The 18,034-nt window shown below is 47.3% G+C and overlaps 1 non-coding gene across 1 annotated transcript; it reads right to left on the bottom strand.

The window, feature by feature from the left end:
- Positions 1-16,403: 16,403 nt before the first annotated feature.
- On the bottom strand, positions 16,404-16,540 carry LOC116155011 (small nucleolar RNA SNORA2/SNORA34 family). The gene has a single exon (XR_004139045.1). It is a non-coding gene; the product is annotated as a small nucleolar RNA SNORA2/SNORA34 family (small nucleolar RNA).
- Between the last annotated feature and the right edge of the window lie 1,494 nt (positions 16,541-18,034).

The following is an 18,034-nucleotide window of genomic DNA, read 5'->3' as shown; positions in this document are numbered from 1 at the left end:
GCTAAGTGTGGCTGTCATTCATGTGTTCTGAAGTCCAGCTCCACCCCGGTGTGTGCAGCATGATGACAATTCCGCCCTCAGAAATGTAGTCATCGGCAGTCCCAGAGCCCCAGAGTACTGAAGCTTCTCTCCCGAGAAGCAAGGGCAAGGCTGGCGTGTCTGAAACCTACCCCGCTGGAGAACCTGACAGGAGGCGCTTAGAAATCTGTACTCTGGGATGGGGGTGTGCTTAGTGATCAGGAGCGGATAAAATTCCATTAGAGGTAAATGTTGTCAGACAGCAGGCTGGGAAGATATATTTTAAGCTGAGAAATTACTTAATAAATTCAGACCAACACTCTGTGACATTTCCCACAAGACTTTAATGCTGTTTACAAATTCCAGAGAACACCCTGAGTCGTTTCTGGCATGGGCTTATGATTTATTTCAAAGGAAAATGGGACAGAGTGTGTGGGTTTGTGTTTAATGTGAAAAGGGATTTGGAGATGAAAAGTCAACTGGCATGAAAGATTGCAGGGCAAATGCAAAGTAGTGGAGCCTGTGGGTGGCCTTGGAGCATGGAATAAGGTATTGAGAAAGGAAGGGCCTCTGACCATTCCAGTGCTAATCAAATTGTTCCATTTGCACAGGCCATTAACGCCTTAAAGAGCATGGGTTTGGAGGGAATGCTAGATCCTGGGTTTCTGAAACACTTCAATCCCGAAGACTTTCATATCAAGCATAGGCAGAGCTTCTGCCCCAAGGAAGGAGGCCAGATATAGTTTACCCTCCACCAAAGTCAACATTTAGAGGACATGACCTTCATCTGAAGTGAGATGAACTTCATTTAGACCAAAGGAAGGCATTTCTAAAGAAAAGAATACCTTGGACTAAGAACGTGAAGGAAGACCTGGGAGCAAATTTTCCATGGCTGAGGCTCTGTGTTTCTTGGAAACACAGGGATGGAGGACGTGACCTGTGACTTAGTCTCCACGTGGTGTAGAGACCACACAGGGATCAGGGAATTAGATGCATCCTCAGTCAGCTGCTGGAGCCATCCAGGGGACAGTGGGTTCAAATACTGGCTGCTGAAGGAGCCAGTGGGGCCAGGCTGGTGGGGAGAGGACAACATGAAAAAGGATCTTCTTTCTCCATTTCTGTCTCTCCTCTTCTCCTCGGGAAACTCCCAGGCCCATTCATCCTGCTTGCCATGGAGGATGGGGTTTGAATGGGAAACGAGGACAGTGATGTCCCCCATCTCTCTTGGGAAAAAAAAATGACATTCCATTTGGTTTTGGAAAATACACAATATTCCACTTATAAAATATTCAATCACTGCCATTAATCCTCCGCCTGAGCTGGCCCTGCCCCACTTAGGCATGAGCGGCAGACTGGCTGTGGCCACAGGCCCAGGAACCACTCAGACTTCTCTTGTGTGGACCATGTCATTAGGGGCGTGAGGGTCCTCTGTTCTGAGATTTGAGCTCTCTAGCATAGGGGTCGTCTGGGTCCGCAAGGGCCTTCAGAGCCGCCTCTAGGCTTAAAGGCAAAGGCCTCCAATTGATCTGGGCCTCCTGTGACTGGGCTGAGGATTTACAGAACATTCTGGGCCTTGACAAATTAATTCCTCTTGATATAACATAGGGCAACAGCTCCAAAAGTCCTACTCCACTCTCCAAAGCTCAGCGGCCGTAAGAATTGGGCCGTATCCCATCCTGTGCTGGCCAGCAGCTCTTTCCCTCCTTCAAGTTTCTCTCTCGAACTTTCTCCTTCCACTCTCAGGTTTCTTCTTATTGTTTCAATATTTATTTATTTATTTACTATTAAAAAAATTAATCATAGAATCCCAATATGTCAGACGTGGAAGGGGCTTAGAAACCACCAAATCCAATCCTCTTATTTGACAGAGGAGGAAACTCAGGCCCAGAAAGGGGAAGTGAGTAGGTGTTTTCTCCAGAGCTTCAAAGCAACAACTGCCTCTTCTAGTCCTCAAGCCCTCTTTTTGGAAGAGGTAGTCCATTTGCCAGGACCCTAGGCTCGTTGGCTGGGAAGTCCTCCTCCCCGGCCTCCTGAGGCTTCCCGACCTACTGCACACACTCAAGTGACCAACCAAGGCCCAAGGTGTGGCGAGTGGGCAGGTGGCCATCCCTTTCCAGCTCCTGGGACAGTTCCATGGATTACTCTACTTTCTGCTAAAAGACTCTTCTTGTTGAAGGCTCATTTCCCTGCCCAGACCCTCAGCTCTCTGCACATCAGAGAGCCCTCTTGGCTTCATATCTTGGGCTGTACTAGGTTCCGTCTTCTGGGGACTTCCCGCAGGACTGATGCTGTCTGCGCTGGGCTGAGGGCTCTGTGCTCCTGCCCCTCCAGCCCCTGAGACACTCCTGCCTCTCCCCTCACCCACTTTGCTTCCTTCCAGAAACCACTCAAACTTTGCCAGAGCTCCAGGTTGACTTGGATTGGCATTCGATGAACGTTCCTCAGGATGAGGAGGAAGCTTCAAGCTTCAAAAAGTAGGAGAAGGGGAAGGTATTCTCCTCTGGGGGAAAACCAGCTATCAGGTGAGAGTGGCACGTTGGTCCGCCCAACTGTTTCCTGAGCCTGACCCTGAGCCCAAGGGAAAGCCATTGACATTCCTGCTGCTGCAAAGTTCCAGTCACTGTCGGAAAGACTGCCTGCGACTGGACTGGGGGCAGTCCGGGTGACTATCCTTAGCTCCCAGCAGCCGGCCCCAGGGTCCTGCTAAGGGTGAGGATGTCTCCTTCGGGGCAGGCTGGACAGATACCCCAGGTGCTCCCTCTCTCCCCACCTCTTTAGTTGCCTCCAAAGCCCAGGACTCTTAGGGCCCAGGGTTAGGTCCAGCCCAGAATCACAGGGTTGGGGAGATCTTAGGAGCCATCAACTTTTTCATGTTGAGGTTGAGGAAACTGAAGGACAGGAAGAAGGAGTTAACCCAAGTCCTGCCGTTTCTGGGAGACAGAGCGAGAGCATGAGTGAGCACCTTTACTTTCCAGGATGGAAGGGAGCCATCATCAACACTGCCTCTGTGAGCTTCCCAGAAGCTCGGTGAGGTCAGCAGAACAGGGGGATCCCCATTTTCTCGGATGTGAGAAGAGTCCTGTCTGGTGCTCTGAGACTAGACTTCCTGGTCCTGCTTGGGTTGCAATATTAGGACTGGAAAGACATTGGTCCAGGTTCCAAACCAGCACTGCCAAGACGTCTCTGGGGTGGCTCTGTCCCTTTCTGTACTTCAGGGTCTTGGCCACCTCAAGGACATGCCTAAGAAGTGGGTAGTCAGCCTGTGGTGGCTGGAAATTATAAAATCCTTTAAGTCCTGTAAAGGACTGAGAGTTGCATTGTATTTTGCAGCCTATAAAGGGGCTCGGGGGCCAAGAAGGGAAGCAGGTGGTCTGGGCAGAGGAGAATCTGCTTCCAGAGGCTCACGATACTCAGTTTTGCTTTGTTTTTTTCCTATTTCTTTCAGGGTTGTAATTCCATGATTCTAAAATGAAACATTCTGTTTTCTGATTATAACCTTTCTAATGAAGGGGTTGAGTAGTGGCCCCAAGGGAAAAAAAAATAAATCACAGGAGCTATTCGACTTTGCATCTGCACATTCCCCAAGGGACACTGAGACTGGGGGGAAAAAGTGGCTGGAGTCCACAATCCACTTGGGTTGTTCACTTGAAACAGCCCACCAGGCTTCTCCCAAGGCCTGGCCAGCCAGCCCTTGTAGCTTTAAAAACATTCCCATGAGAACAAAGCTAAAGGTAAATAAGCCAGAGCGGCCAGGACAGAGCTCCTCTCTTATCACAGAGAGATAATTGCTGACTCCGGCTTTGTCCTCATACAGCGAGCAGCCTCGCCTCCCCACGGCCCCCACCCTCCGGATTATCCTTTAATTACCAAGGGAATGATCCACGTGGTCCTGCTAACAAGGGATTTTGGATTGCTGGGGTGAGGGCAGAGCTGGACCTTCCACAACAAACATTTTCCTTCTGGAAACAGCCCTTGTCCTAACATTGGCTCTGGGCTTCCTGCGATGCCCGTTCATAAATGATTCAGGCCCTTCTTTTCGTAGAGCGTTGAAGCTCTCTCCCTCCTTGCCTCACTTGGGAGCACAAACAGCAGCCCAGTGTGGAATCTAATACCCAGTAAAGCTTTCAGGTTCAAGAATAATCAGATAGCACTGGAAACAGCACATAAATCCCACATCCAAACAGCAACAGTTGCCAGCTTGGCTGGGGCTCGGGGGATGTGGGGGGAAGGAGAGGAAGTGGACCTATTTGGGGGGGTCCTTGGGAGAAGGCATCACGCCCCTTTAAGAGGGGCAGCAGCGGGTGGCCCTGCCAGGCTGCTGGGAAGCAGCTTTCTTAGTTCTCTAGTTGCTGATCTGACCTTGTCTCAGGAAGGTCAGACACCTCCCGGGGCTGGTGGTCCCAAAGCCAGGCCCCCGAGAAGGAGAAGGACTTCTGTTACTATTCTACCTCCCACAGTTTGAGGGGGAAGCTGTGAGCCGTTTCCAAGGCCTGCGCATTGGCTCCCGCTGCCAGTAGGAGGCTGGAATCCTGTTTCTCTGGCTCCTGTGAGTCTGAGAGCTGTCTTTCTCCGTGTCTTTATAAATCTCAGCCTTTGATCATAGCCCAGACCGGACCCTTTCATAAAGCTTTCTTTAACACTGCAGCCCAATTCTCTGAAGTCCAGTGGTAGCCAGTTTCTATAAACTGTAATCATAACGGTGATGCTATAGTGATAATCATTGTGATCATAGCCAACATTTACTATGCGTGTACTTTGTGCCAAGTTCTCTGCTAAGGGCTCTTTTGTAGGAACTCAGTCTATCCTCACCACAGCCTAATGAGGTAGATCGTAGCAGTATGGAAGTGGAGGCCCTGTTCGTTTTTGGTTTCATGCGTGTTTCTTCTTCCCTCTGCTGACTTTCCAAGGGAAGCGGGTGTGAGTGTTCCGGGCTCTGCTGGGCAGGACCTTATTAACCCTCTCTCAGTGGCAGTCTTCCAGCCATTTTTCAAATGAGGTTCAGAGAGGTGAAGCAACTTGCTGACTGATCTCAGGTCACACAACTTATTTTTATCTATTTATTTACTTTTTATTGAAGTAGAGTCGGTTTACAATGTTGTGTTAATTTCTGGTATATAGCATAGTGATTCAATTATACATATATATGTATTCCTTTTCATATTCTTTTTCATTATAGGCTATTACGAGATACTGAATATAGTTCCCTGTTCTTTACAGTAGGACCTTGTTGTGTATCTATTTTATTTTATTTTACTTTTTAAATTTTTTTATTGAAGTATAGTTGGTTTACAATGTTGTATTAATTTCTGGTGTACAGCATAGTGATTCAGTTATACAATACATGTTTCTTTTTATATTCTTTCCATTACAGGCTATTACAAGATATTGAATATAGTTCCCTGTTCTGTACAGTAGGACCTTGTTTTTTATCTGTTTTATATATAGTAGTTAGTATCTACAAATCTCAAACTCCCAATTTATCCCTCCACCCTCCCTCCTTTCCCTACGGGTAACTATAAGTTTGTTTTCTGTGTCTGTGAGTCTGTTTCTATTTTGTAAGTAAGTTCATTTGTGTCATTTTTAAAGATTCCACATATAAGTGATATCATATAGTATTTTTCCTTTTCTTTCTGGCTTACTTCACTTAGTATGACAATCTCCAGGTCCATTTATGTTGCTGCAAATGGCATTATTTCATTCTTTTTTATGACTGAGTAGCATATATATATATATAATCTCACAACTTCTTTATCCAGTCATCTGTGGATGGACTGGTTGTTTAGGTTGTTTCCATTTCTTGGCTATTGTAAACAGTCCTGCTATGAACATTGGGGTGCATGTATCTTTTTGAATTAGAATTTCCTCCAGATAGATGCCCAGGAGTGAGATTGCTGGATCATAGGGTAGGTCTATTTTTAGTTTTCTAAGGAATCTCTATACTGTTTTCCATAGTGGCTGCACCATTCCCACCAGCAGTGCAGGAGGGCCCCCTTTTCTCCACACCCTCTTCAGCATTTATTGTTTGTGGACTAGTCCCACAGCTCATAATTGCCACAGTTGGACATAGAATATGGGTGCCCTATGTCTTCTGTAATCTGGTGGCTGAATGCACAATTCTACTACCACTTACCAGATATATGACCTTGGGCTTAATTAGCCTCTGCATTTCAGTTTAATTATCAAATAATGGTAGGAGGAATTACCTACTCTAAGGTTGTAGTGAGGAAAGAATGAGAAAAATGCATGTATGAAGCTTAGACCAGGGTCCTTGGCACACAGTATGCACAATAAATATTAGTTATTATTATCACCACTCAGTGTAATGCAACAAATCTTTAATGAGCAGCTATGATTTGACTCTGGACAGGGCACTGTATTCGGTGCTTTCCTGTCTTACTCCTCTTCTACACTCTCCACAGTGCCTTGAAAAACATTAAACACATAGTAGCTGATCAATAAATGCTTTCTGATTTATTTCTGCAATATAGCTGGAGATGGCTTCCCAAAAGAGCATTTCTGCCTGTCATTGTGAATGTCTCCATCTGTCAGTACTTATTCTTCTTTTGCCCCCTCCTACACCTGATTTTGGAAGAACCAATGGCTGTATGATGGTAGAGAGACCTGGCTCTGAGAGCCAGTTGATCTGGGGTCAGCTTTAGGTTCTACACTAACTTCAACCTCATTAAGTTTTTTCCACCTTTGTACCTCAGTGGTTTGACTTAGAAGATGTCTCAGGTCCCTTGCATGCTTTAATTCCCTGGGAAAGGGAATGTTAAGGGAGAGGATATCATGCAGTGCCCCCAAACTCCTGGCCCTTGGATCTCAACCCTTGAAAGTGGCTGCTATTTTAGTGTTTTTGGTCGAGGAAGAGAATAAATGAGTATAAGAAACCCCTCAGTCATATGGGCCAGCCAATCTCTCTACTCCTAACCATGGCCATGCCCATGCTGGCCATACTCAGCATCCTCCTTTCCTTTTGTTACCCCAGCTCAGATCAAGGAAGGATTCTATGAATATGTGTATGTGTTCCCATGTGAAGTAGCTACTTTGGGAAAAAGTCATGTTGCTAAGTTGGCCATTGGCAACTTTGGCTTTTGGAAGCCAACTATTGGGAAGAAAGAGACTACCAGTGTTTAAACTTTCCTGAAGTTGGCTAACTCTGATCAACTTGTTGGGCTGCCTTCCAGGGACCCTGGTATGTGTATATGTGATGTGTGGGTGATGTGTGTGTGTGGTGGAGGGAGGAGTCAAACCATAGGATTCATGAGCAAATGGAGAATGCAGCCTGGCTCAGTCCAAGAAGTGGGGTGGGAAAAACCAGGGCAGAAAGTTGACATGGCTGAGGTGAGAGGGAAGAAGGGGGACTCTCTCCATCCTAGACATCTGAGGCTTTCCCTTCAGGGGTGTTGCCATGGAGAGAGGAGGCAGAACCAAGGCAGAGCTCTCCAGGAACGCCGGTCACACCCTACAGGGGCAATGCTTACCTGGGAAGCAGGAGTTAGAATCCCATGAGAGGGAAATGGAAGACATGCAGTCTTTCTTGGAAATTCAGGATAAATTATGTGACCTTCTAACTTCTCCTACAGCCCCCTTGGGAATGACTGATTTTCAGTTCTCTTTGAAATACTTCTTACAAAAGAAAAGACCTGCTCTTACCCTGAATCAGTTTCGACTAAATCCCTGGTTGAAAAGGCAGTGGAGGTACCTGGCCAAGTATGTGAGAAGGATGTGGGAAGAGAGAGGATGGAGAGGAGCCCGCCTCCTACTTTGCTGAGGGCAGGAGCAGCCCCGGGGCAGCTGGACCCTCTTGTCTCCCCAGCTTTGATTTGTGCTTTATTCTAAGACTCTATATCCTAAAGAGCACATTGAAAGGGAATGCTTTTAAGAGCTGCCTTGTACCTGCCAAGAGCATGGTAATGAGTTGGCAGGGCAGAGTCCCATTGTGGAAATCTGTGAGTGGGATGGCTCCAAGTAGGAGACTAAAATTCTTCTGTCAAGTGCCTGGGGTACACCTTGTTCTAGCAGGTAGGGCCTGGAGTAGGAGGTTTCCGTGTCCTCTGCAGGGATCATGGGGCTGCAAAAGGGAGGAGGAGGGAGAATGGTAAAATCTGGGAAATTTGTGAACTGGCAAAGCGCATGTGGGCTAGAGGATCTGCAGCAGCTGACCTAGGGGCACCTCTGAACCCATTCAGACTCATGCAGTCAGCCCCAGGACCAGGCTCCACTGCCAACTTGCTTCTCTGGGAAACCTTCCAGAAACCCTCAGCACTGCCCTCTGTCCGCCCTGGTACATCCCCTGACTTAGCTCTTACCATATAATACGGAAATGACTTGACACTGTGTCTCCCCATCTAGACTGAGAGATCCTTGAGGGACCGTGTCTTCCTTATCCTGCACTTGCAGTAAGTCAGTGAAACTGAAAGCGTAGCACATGGTGGGCACAACACAAAGGCTCTCTCCCTTCCCTCCTGAATATGGTCACAGTTGACTTTTGACTTAAAATTAAGACCACTCAGGTTTTTTTTTTTTTTGGAGGGTGTAGGTAATTAGGTTTACTTATTTTTATTTATTTTTTAACATAGGTACTGGGGATTGAACCCAGGACCTTGTGCATGCTAAGCATGCACTCTACCTCCCCACTTGATCACTCACTTTGAAGATGTACAACTTTCCCACCCTTGTCATCTTCTACCTGCCCCCTCCCACCTTCCTGCCCCGTCCCCCTACAGCCCCCTAATCTCACAGCCTGGGCTCAGGGAGTAACGGCTAACCATTGCTGAATGTGCCTCCACTCCATGTATAAATTTCGAAGCCTAGAGAGAGACCACCAGGAGGGTCGTCCACCCTGGGACATGACCCATGCTGCTGGGCCCCTCCATTGGCATGCATTGCTGAGAGTTGTCTGTGGAGCCCACTCCTCGACCCTCCCTCCCCCTTTATGAACCCCAGCTCAGATGGAGCCAGGTAGAGCCACTCTGCTAAGAAATGATCTCTGCTTCTTGCCAAGGAAGGAAAGTAGGACCAGAAGCCTCTTCCTTGGGGGCGAGTTAGTTAATCACTTGTCTTTCCCCTTGAATCAACACAACTAAAGAATATCTTTTGCCTCTTCCTCCTTTCCCCTCTGCCCTCTGCATCGCCCATCAGCCTCTTATTATTCTAACATGTCCTTTTCTTGCTCTTGTGCTCTTGTCAGTGTCATCAGTAACTTTACCTGGGAAGGCTAGTCCACATTGCAGCCCAGCTCTCGTCTTCCTCTTCCCATCATCTTTCCCACCCTAGCCTCTCTTTTCCTCCAGTCACAGTCAGCCTGTTCTGGAGTAATACCAGCTGTGGGAAACTAGAGATGTCTGTGCCTGTCCATGTCACATAAAGGGAAGGCCCTCGAGCTACCTCTGAGAGGGAGACTTCAGAACAAGGAAGTGGGGACCAGCGGAGGGAGAGGGGAGCAGCAGAGTCATTTATCATGGCTAAATGGAAATTTATTGCCATAACCCCGGGGGCTATAGAAAAGCTTCAGCTCAGCTGGCAAAGGGAACAGGAACTCCAGTGATCGCTAGAAAAACAAGCTATATCCCCAAATCAATCTATTGGCTGGTGGTTGTTATTTTTAAGGTGCGGTGGCACTGGGCTCCCTGGCAGCTCTGGGGCCTGGGTAGCCTGAGGTCGGATGGCATGAAGAACTGGGTTGCCCATCTCTCTGATGGCCCCATTGGGTATTAGCTCTGGGCAGTCGTGGCCAGGGCTCAAGTGTGAGTTCTTCTGTCTGCCTCCTTCCCTTTCCATGAGGCTGGGGCAAACCCTCCCTGGCCATTCTGCTCACATTTCAGGAGAGCTTGATCAACAAACCTGGACAGCAAACCAGTGTTTACTAACTGCCAGCACTTCCCCAGACACCGTGGGGGATGTGAAAGTGTATGGTGTGTCTCCACCCCTCATATACTGCTTGTAATCTTGTTGAGGAGAGAAGACTTACATGGTGATTGAAGTTGAGAGGACAGAAGGGCTTGACTGGAGTGTGCAAAGCAGGAGTGTGGAGAAGAGAGGGCTCCACCTGAGCTGGGGGTCAATCAATGAATTCCTTAAATCTGTACAGTAATTTACAAAGTGCTTTTATACAAAACTTACTTTATTTTGGTATGATTCTCATGTCAACATTTCTGTTGTGGGCAATCATGATTTCATCGTTTTAAAGAGGGGGCAACTGAGGTTGAGAAAGTTGAAGCCATGAGTGGACTCGAACAGCCGTGTTCCAACTTTGAGTTCCCTACTCCTTTTGTTATATTGTGTCAAGGATTTAAAGGAGACAAGACTCAAGGTAAGGAGGATTTAGATTAATGAAAAGCAAAGAGAATGAAAATTCAAGTAGGAGAAATGGCATGAGCAGGATGTATGCTTGGCATACAGCAGAGGTTTAAGAGTGTTGGGTGAAGGTATAAGTATACAAATGAATTCAATGTAAAAAAGACAAATGTTCCCCATGTCCTGGAACAGGGAGAGGATGGAGAGGGGAGCAGCAGAGTCACTGTCGTGGTTAAATGGACATTTATTGCTCTAATCCCAGGACTAGAGAAAGGCTTTACTAGTGTCCAGGGCATGTACCTCAGAAAAATGGGGGAAGATAGGTGAATGAGTTGGGTGTGGCTGGAGGATGGAGGCCTGAGGGTCTAGGCAGAGGAGTCTGGGTTGATGTCAGAGGCCCAGAGAAAGTCACTGAGATTCTGGAACAAGTGCATTTGCCCCGAAGTCAAGGGAGTCATGCCTCCCTGTGTATATCCATGCCTAGAGAGGTAGCGAACCCAACAGCCAGAGGCCAGACCTGCACTGAGTCAGAAGATGACAGTCCTGAGCCCAGGTTTCTTCCACCCTGGGTGAGTCTCAAAACCTCTCCAAACTTCAGCTTCCCACTTCTTCAGAGCTCAGATGAAATGTTACTGCCCTGATACTCTGATTAAGCCAGACCCTCTGTTATACGGCTTTATGGCAACTACTACTTCTCCCCTGTGGCACTTGTCACAGTTGTAATTAGTTGTCTAATATCTGCAGGCCCAGGAGGACAGGGGCCAGACCTGTCATGGTCAGGGCTGCATCCCTAGCTCTGAGCATGGAACCGGGAATTGTTCTCAAGAAATACTGGTTTAATGAGTGAATAGGTTTGTTTAATGCGTATAATAATGTTAACTCAGAGAGCAGTTGGGAGGATCAGAGGTCATCTGGTGAGTCCTTTGCAGGTAAATGGGAGAAATTATCATTATGGGGACCTGGATAAAGACTATGTTGAGAGTCTGGAGGCGGGAAGGACCTCCAGAGGCGGTCATCCAGGGGGATATGAGGGTGGGGAGGGGTTAGACAGTTGGAAGAAAGAATGACAAAGCCCAGCGCCAGGCTTTCCATATACAGAATGAAGGAGGGAAGAAACTCGCCAAGTTCCCAGCCAGAAAATGAAGAGCGTGGAAATGTCCTCCAGGGCGGCGGTGGGCGGGCGAGGAGAGCCCTCCTGCTCAAGGGCTGCCTCCCACGCTCCTCTCAAAAGCTTCGGCTGCTCCTCTTCGTTTTCCCTTTCTGTACTGTCTCTGACTCGCCCTCATTCTCTGTTGTGGTTTTTCTTGGCCTCGCTTTATATTTGATAGTCTTTGCCCCTCCCTGCCTCTGACCCCACCTGGCACCTTCTATTTTGTCTAATTCATCTTCCCACGCCTCTTCCCCCTCCACATCTTCACTTCCCGTCTCTACTCAGTGCTTTTCCCCTTTTGAAGGTTTCTCTTTTCCAGCCCCTCTCTCCTACCAGCTGTCTGCTCTTTCTGGCATCCCAGAGGCATAGTGAAATCTGCCAGGTGAATCAGTATCAACATGGAAGATTTCTTTTGGTCCCTCTTCTCTCAACTCTTCTCCACCCCGCCTTCTGCCTCCAGTCTCCCCTCAGTTCTCCCTTCTCGCTGAATTAGAGACCACGCCGATGCCTGCCAACTAGGGTAGCATGCCCTGGCACTGACGATCCTTCAGCCTTTTTTCTATCCTTTTCTATGAATCTCCTTGTTCGAACTGAGCTTTCCCTCCCCTGGGATTCATCCTCCATCCCCTGACCTGGAATGCCCTCAGCTGTCCCCTTATCTACCCTTGCTCTTGCCTCTCTCCTTCTTCCTAACCTGATAATGAGGCAAATATCTCACTGCCTCCCGTGTCTTAATTTAATGCCCGGTGCATTTGTCATCACATCAGACTGCCTGTCCAGAATGAACTGTCAGGGGACGTGGACCTGGCTAATGTCACTCTCTTTCAGTCTCACTGAGTGTTATACCAAAGTAGGCTCTTTGTAAACCCTTCTGATACTAATGTTCCTGATGTGGCTGATGAAGACGTCAATAAGTGAGATGAATCATGGCAATGTTCTGGAACCATGCCTGGCACATAATAGGTATTCAATAACCATTAGTAGACTCTTAATCTGAATGATAATGTTAATTGCTTTTCAAGGCTCCTTTTTTTGATTGCAAATAGTGAAGATCAACTCAGAGGAGCTTGAGGAAGAAGGAGACCCTCTGGGGTGTTGATGAGTCTAGACCCAAGGTCAGGGCATGCATTTGGGCTTCATCAGAGTCGGAACCAGGGGCTAGGAAGCTGTCAGGGCCTGGGACAGCCACTGTCTGGCCGTGTGGTCTCATCCCTTTCCCTGTGCATCTGCTTCATTTTCTTTCTTTGCAGACAAGCTTCCTTGGCTCTTCTGTGTACATGGCAGAATGTGGCCACCCTCACCTCAGCATCAGACTTCTCTCCAAGCTCCACCAACCCATATTCTGGTTCTTCAAGTCCCTGTTTGTGGAAGAGAAATGTGATGGCCCTGTTGAGGTTAAGCGCCCCCTCTGGCCCCTCAGCTGTCACTTTTCACAAACAGGCACAGGAGTGTTCCCCTCCAGAGTGAGCAGTTCGTAAGAGGGTATGTGTTGATCGAGGGGTAGTGGTGGGGAGACAGGGCAGATATGACAGAAAGTGCCTCTTACATAAAATAACAGTGGGAAGAAAGATGTCTGTCAGATTTGACCTACCCATGTCAGTCCACCTGCACTCTCTCACACAGTGTCTTTGGACTTGTGCGTCCTGGTTGGGGATCACGCCATGAAGTCTGGTCCCCAGATCGGTGCTGAACTCAGCTCATCTGATGTGAGGAAGGCAGTCCCAGAACACACCTAGATTCTCCACCCTGGCAAGATCCTTTAGGTCCGACCCCAACTCATTTCCTGTCTCTCCCAAGGAAGGGAGGTTCATAAAGCCTAGCCATACCTGAGTGGCAGCTTCTTCACAGAAGCTGATTACAAAGCCAAAAGCACTTCAGCTCCTGGCAAAGATAAAGAGAAGCATCTTCCCACACTGGCTGCAGCGATAGGTGGGTTTGCTTTTCTGCAAGTGATTACTTTGGCTCAGATAAGGAGCCCAAGTGGCTGGCCAACCAGCAGATTTCCTATAATCTCTTTCCTAAGATTTGAGCTCAAACAACCTCAGTCACCCTCCCCATCAGGCCCCCACCTTTTGCAATATCTGCTTTGTGATCTCCTCTGAGAAAAAACAAATGTTTGGGCCTCTTAGAAGGTCTGGAGCCTCTGGAAGCACCAGATGCTGGGAAAAAGCAAAGTCCACCCAGCAAGGGAGTATTGTGTTTAAGAACTCAGGCCTGGAGTGGGCAGAATGGGGCCTGCATCCTGGTGGGTTACTCAGCAATTTAGCAAGTGTACTTCTTATGATTATTTTTATTTATATTTTAAATCATAGGAAAACAAAGAACTTTGTGAATTTCTTTACATTTATTTTATGGTCTAGGTTTGTTTCTCTTTTGCATTATATTTCAAGGGAATGTCATAATCTTTTCAGTGTCTTGGGCCTTTAAATTCTGGGTCCTTTATTTATTAAATATGTGACCTGGGTCAACTAAGTAAGATGGGGCGAATTATAGCCCAATCCCATTGGGTTATTCTGGGGATAAAATGGGATTATCCACATGAGTCTGTGCCCAGCACCTGCCACGTTGCAAGCACTCTCTGAACTGTAGCTTTTACTTTGGTTTTATAAAGTGAGAAGGGCATTTAAAAATATGGGCCTGGAGTTGGCAAACAGGCATGTCCTGATAGCTGTCCCATGGGCATGACCGGTGTGGACTGTGCCCCTGGCTAGGTCCTGAAGAACCATCACTTGAGGAGAAGAACTTGAGGTTTGGGATGTGGGGTCAGGTCAGGGAGCAGAAGCAGAGGCTATCCTGATTTTTCCAAGACTTCAACATCTGGAAATATGCTAAAAATCGAGTGCTAACATCGTATATTCCACTTAGATGGACTCTCTCATTCAGTTTCTCTCCTTGCTTTGAGATCCACGTGGTAGATGTCATTCTGTCTCTAGAAAAGGCTGTCCTCTGGCCCCAAACTGACCTTTAGGAATCCCTTTCTTGAAGTTGACCTGCCCTCCCTCACTCTTCGGTCACCTGTTTCTTATTCTACACTGTCAGGAAGTTCTCTTTCAAGTTTCCCCTAACGACTGGGGTTTTCTTTGAGTCTCCTGTGATTAGAGGGTACTGGGAAACATTCTAGATTCTTTGCCTGTCTCTTGGTAAGAGAACGGTTTTGTTGATTCGTTCGTTCATTCATTCATTATCCTTGAGCATTGACCAAGGACCAGGCTCTGTGCTGGGCAATGGGTGTCCAGGTCTTTGTGAAACACTTAATCACCTGACCCATTGAGTTGCCAGGGAAGGGGGTCTACCACTAAATCCTGCTTCTTCAGGTGGTAAGAGAGGGGTTCCCACATGTCATATTCAATTTTGCTCCTAAGCCTACTGGCTGATTCTCTAATTGAAGTCTGCACACAGAGTAAGTTTTGTTAATATCTGGCTTCTCTGACAGGGGATAATGTTCCTTCGTGTACTAATTGGCTTTCCAGGATCATCCACATTTTCCCACTTCTCAAATGAAACTCATCCTGGACCCTCTTCAACAAATAGAATCCTGGCATTTGCATAAATGATGAAATCTGGCCTTACCAATTGGGCTAGGGAGCTTCTCAGCTCGCTTACTCAGGACTCACTCCTCACGGCCGTGGGACAGTGGCATGAGGAAGAGTGGGGTCTTTGCCCCCAGCCGGTAGGCAGCAGGCACCTGATGGTCAGAGGCGAGTTAGCAGAAGAGCTTTAGCTTTGGAGCTCAGTCTCGGCTCTGCCATCATTAACCGTAAAGCCGTGGGCAAATTCCTGAGTTCTTTGTGACTCAGTTATCTCATCTGCAAAATGGGGCTAATAGCTCTGCACTATTGTAACAATTAAATGAGATCATGCAGGTATAGCACTGAATACTGTGTTTGAGCCAGAGTGAGCACTTGGTGAATAAAAACAATAATGATAATTAGTATTTTCATGGTGGAGGAGGCAACTGGGGCCTGGAAAGGAACTTGGGTTCTGGGATTTGTTGGCCGGCTCCATGAAGGTGGCCACCTCATGCTGTAGTAGAAAGAAGGAAAAAAGGGGAAACTGCCTTTATTAAGACAGACACAGTGTTAGGTGTGTTATATGTTTTGTCACTTGACTTTCAAACACCCCCATGAGGTGGGTATTAGCGCCCCCCCTTTCCAGAGAAGGACACTGCCAGGGACTTTTAATACTTTGTGCCAAGATTACAAGGCCAGAAGGGCGGGCAGGATTTGAAACCACGTCTGTCTGAGCCCACCTCATTCCTTGTCTACCTCAAGGAAGGGAGATTCTTCTTTTTTATTAATTAGCTATAGTTGATGTATAATATTATATAAGTTTCAGGTGTACAACATAGTGATTCACAATTTTTAAAGGTTCTAGTCTATTTATAGTTATTATGAAATATAGGCTTTATTTGCTGTGCTGTATTATATATCCTGGTAGCTTATTTATTTTATACATAGTAGTTCGTACCTCTTAATCTCCTACCCCTGTAAGGAAGGGAGATTCATCGCTTCTTGGCCTTTTGGCTAAGATCAAGTGAAGGAAGGGAGATTCTTTTTTGTTTTTTAATTTAACAGGTGCTTTACTATGAAAGTAACTTAATCAATGTCCATAATATAGATGACTTTCACAATCCAGTAAACAACTAAAAAAGTTTTATAGTCCAATAATAAATGTAAGTTTCCAATTTGAATGAAGTCTAAAAAATAACAAATCAGGGCCCTGAGCATACAAAAGGCAAATATTCAAAGGAAGCTCATAGTTCAGAATCACCCTACTGTTGTTGTGCAAAACCCACAGCAATTTTTTTTTTGTAGTAATTGGGTTTAACAGTATTATAATTCTAATGAACAAGTTAAGTCAGGGATCTCTAAATTTTGGAATCCCAGTATTAATTGATTACAAATAAGTATTAGCTCACATCTGTCACCAATGACTCAAGAGTTTATTTCTAATGAATTGACCATTATATTTCCAAAGTTCTGAAATGGCCAACAGACCGCAGAAAGACACTTCTTTAGGTTCCTACTTGAAACCAACAGCTTCAGCAAACTACTGGCCGTGATTCAGGGCCAAAGGAAGGGAGATTCTTAAATGTTAGCAGGAGAAAAGAGAAGAGTAGATATGCTGATTCATCTACTCGGGCCTGGGCCCTCTGCACATACCATCTGCCTTAACTGCCCTATTTTGCAGATAAAAACAGTGAAGCTCAGAGGAAAACGGCCTAGCCTGGGACAGAGCAGGCATGGGGCTTGTTTCTGTCCGCCTGCCAGGCTGGTGCTCCTTCCTGAGTGCCTGGAATGGCCCTTCTCAGCCCTAAGCCACCTGTGTGACCTTGGGCAGGTCATCTAACTCATCTACACTGCAGCTTCTTTGGCGATAAAACAGAAAAGATGAGAGCCGCCCTGCCTGCTTCTTAGCACTTCAAGGAGGCTCAGATGAGATAATGGATGTGAGAGGGCTTTATAAACTGGAAAGCTCTGCAGAGATGGAGGGGTTATTACCGTCACTCCATAAAACCTCCCACACGCACCAATCTTCCATCTCCCTCCTGAAGCTGCCGCCCGACTTGAGTGCTTTTAGAGTCTGCCAGGTTGTCTTCCTGTCTCCTGGCACCAGACAGGAAGGCCCTCTGCCTCTGCAGTCCCCGTGCCTTTTCACAGACTCTTAGAGTGGAGTGGAGGGTGGAGGCTTGAACTGGACCTGGGCCTTCAGGGAAGGAGCCCACCAAGGCTGACAGAGCCTGTGTCTGGGGGGCCTCTGCCCCATCTCGGGCCTGCAAAACCCATGCCCAGGGCAGGGCTCTGCTGGGACCCCATGAAGTGCCACTGTGCTCCCCAAAGCCCCCAACCCCCCGCTGGATGGCTCCTATCACACAGCTTTCCCTGCCCAAGTCACTAAGACTTTTCATTTTAAGTTGCTTGCAATTGAAAGCCCAGAAGAAATAACCTCCTGCACATTAACGGCTCCTTTTCAAATAGCTTCCGGAGCCTTCTCTGGCTTCTTTCTCTCCTTCCTTGTCCTCCTCAGCCTAGGACACAGCTGCACTGGTCCATCCCCCTCCACCCCCCCCAGCGTGGCCACATCCAGTAGCAGAACCCTAACAAAGCCTTCTAAGGGGACTGTTTCCCTTTGAAAATCGATCTGACATCAGAGCTGTAAGAGATTGTAAACATTCTCCGGTCCAACCTCGGCATTTTACAGATGAGGGCACTGAGGCCAGAGAAGAGAGTGTTTATTCAAGTGCACTCAGTTTTTCAGCCCTCTTTATCCTTAAGGAGGATCTTGGTGGGATGTGGTGGGAAGGGGTAGCAGGGCGGTGGTGGCAGACAGGTGTTCAGATTCTTGTCATTTGACAAGGTCAGATCTGTTGGCCTTTGCTACCTAGCACCACTCCCCACTCCCCTCAAATATCAAGGTGAAATGGTCTGCAAGTGACAGAGATGTGTGTGCATGTGTGTGTCTGTGTGTAGTGGGTGGGGGTGAGGAAGTGGGGAGTGGGACTGATGCTAAAGAGAGAAGCCCTGTTCCAAAATGAACAGTGGGACAAGTGGCAGACTTGGCCATATT

Source organism: Camelus dromedarius, chromosome 9 (assembly GCF_036321535.1).
Source record: "Camelus dromedarius isolate mCamDro1 chromosome 9, mCamDro1.pat, whole genome shotgun sequence".
Classification (NCBI taxonomy): Eukaryota; Metazoa; Chordata; class Mammalia; order Artiodactyla; family Camelidae; genus Camelus; species Camelus dromedarius.
This window is presented reverse-complemented; position numbering and strand designations above follow the sequence as displayed.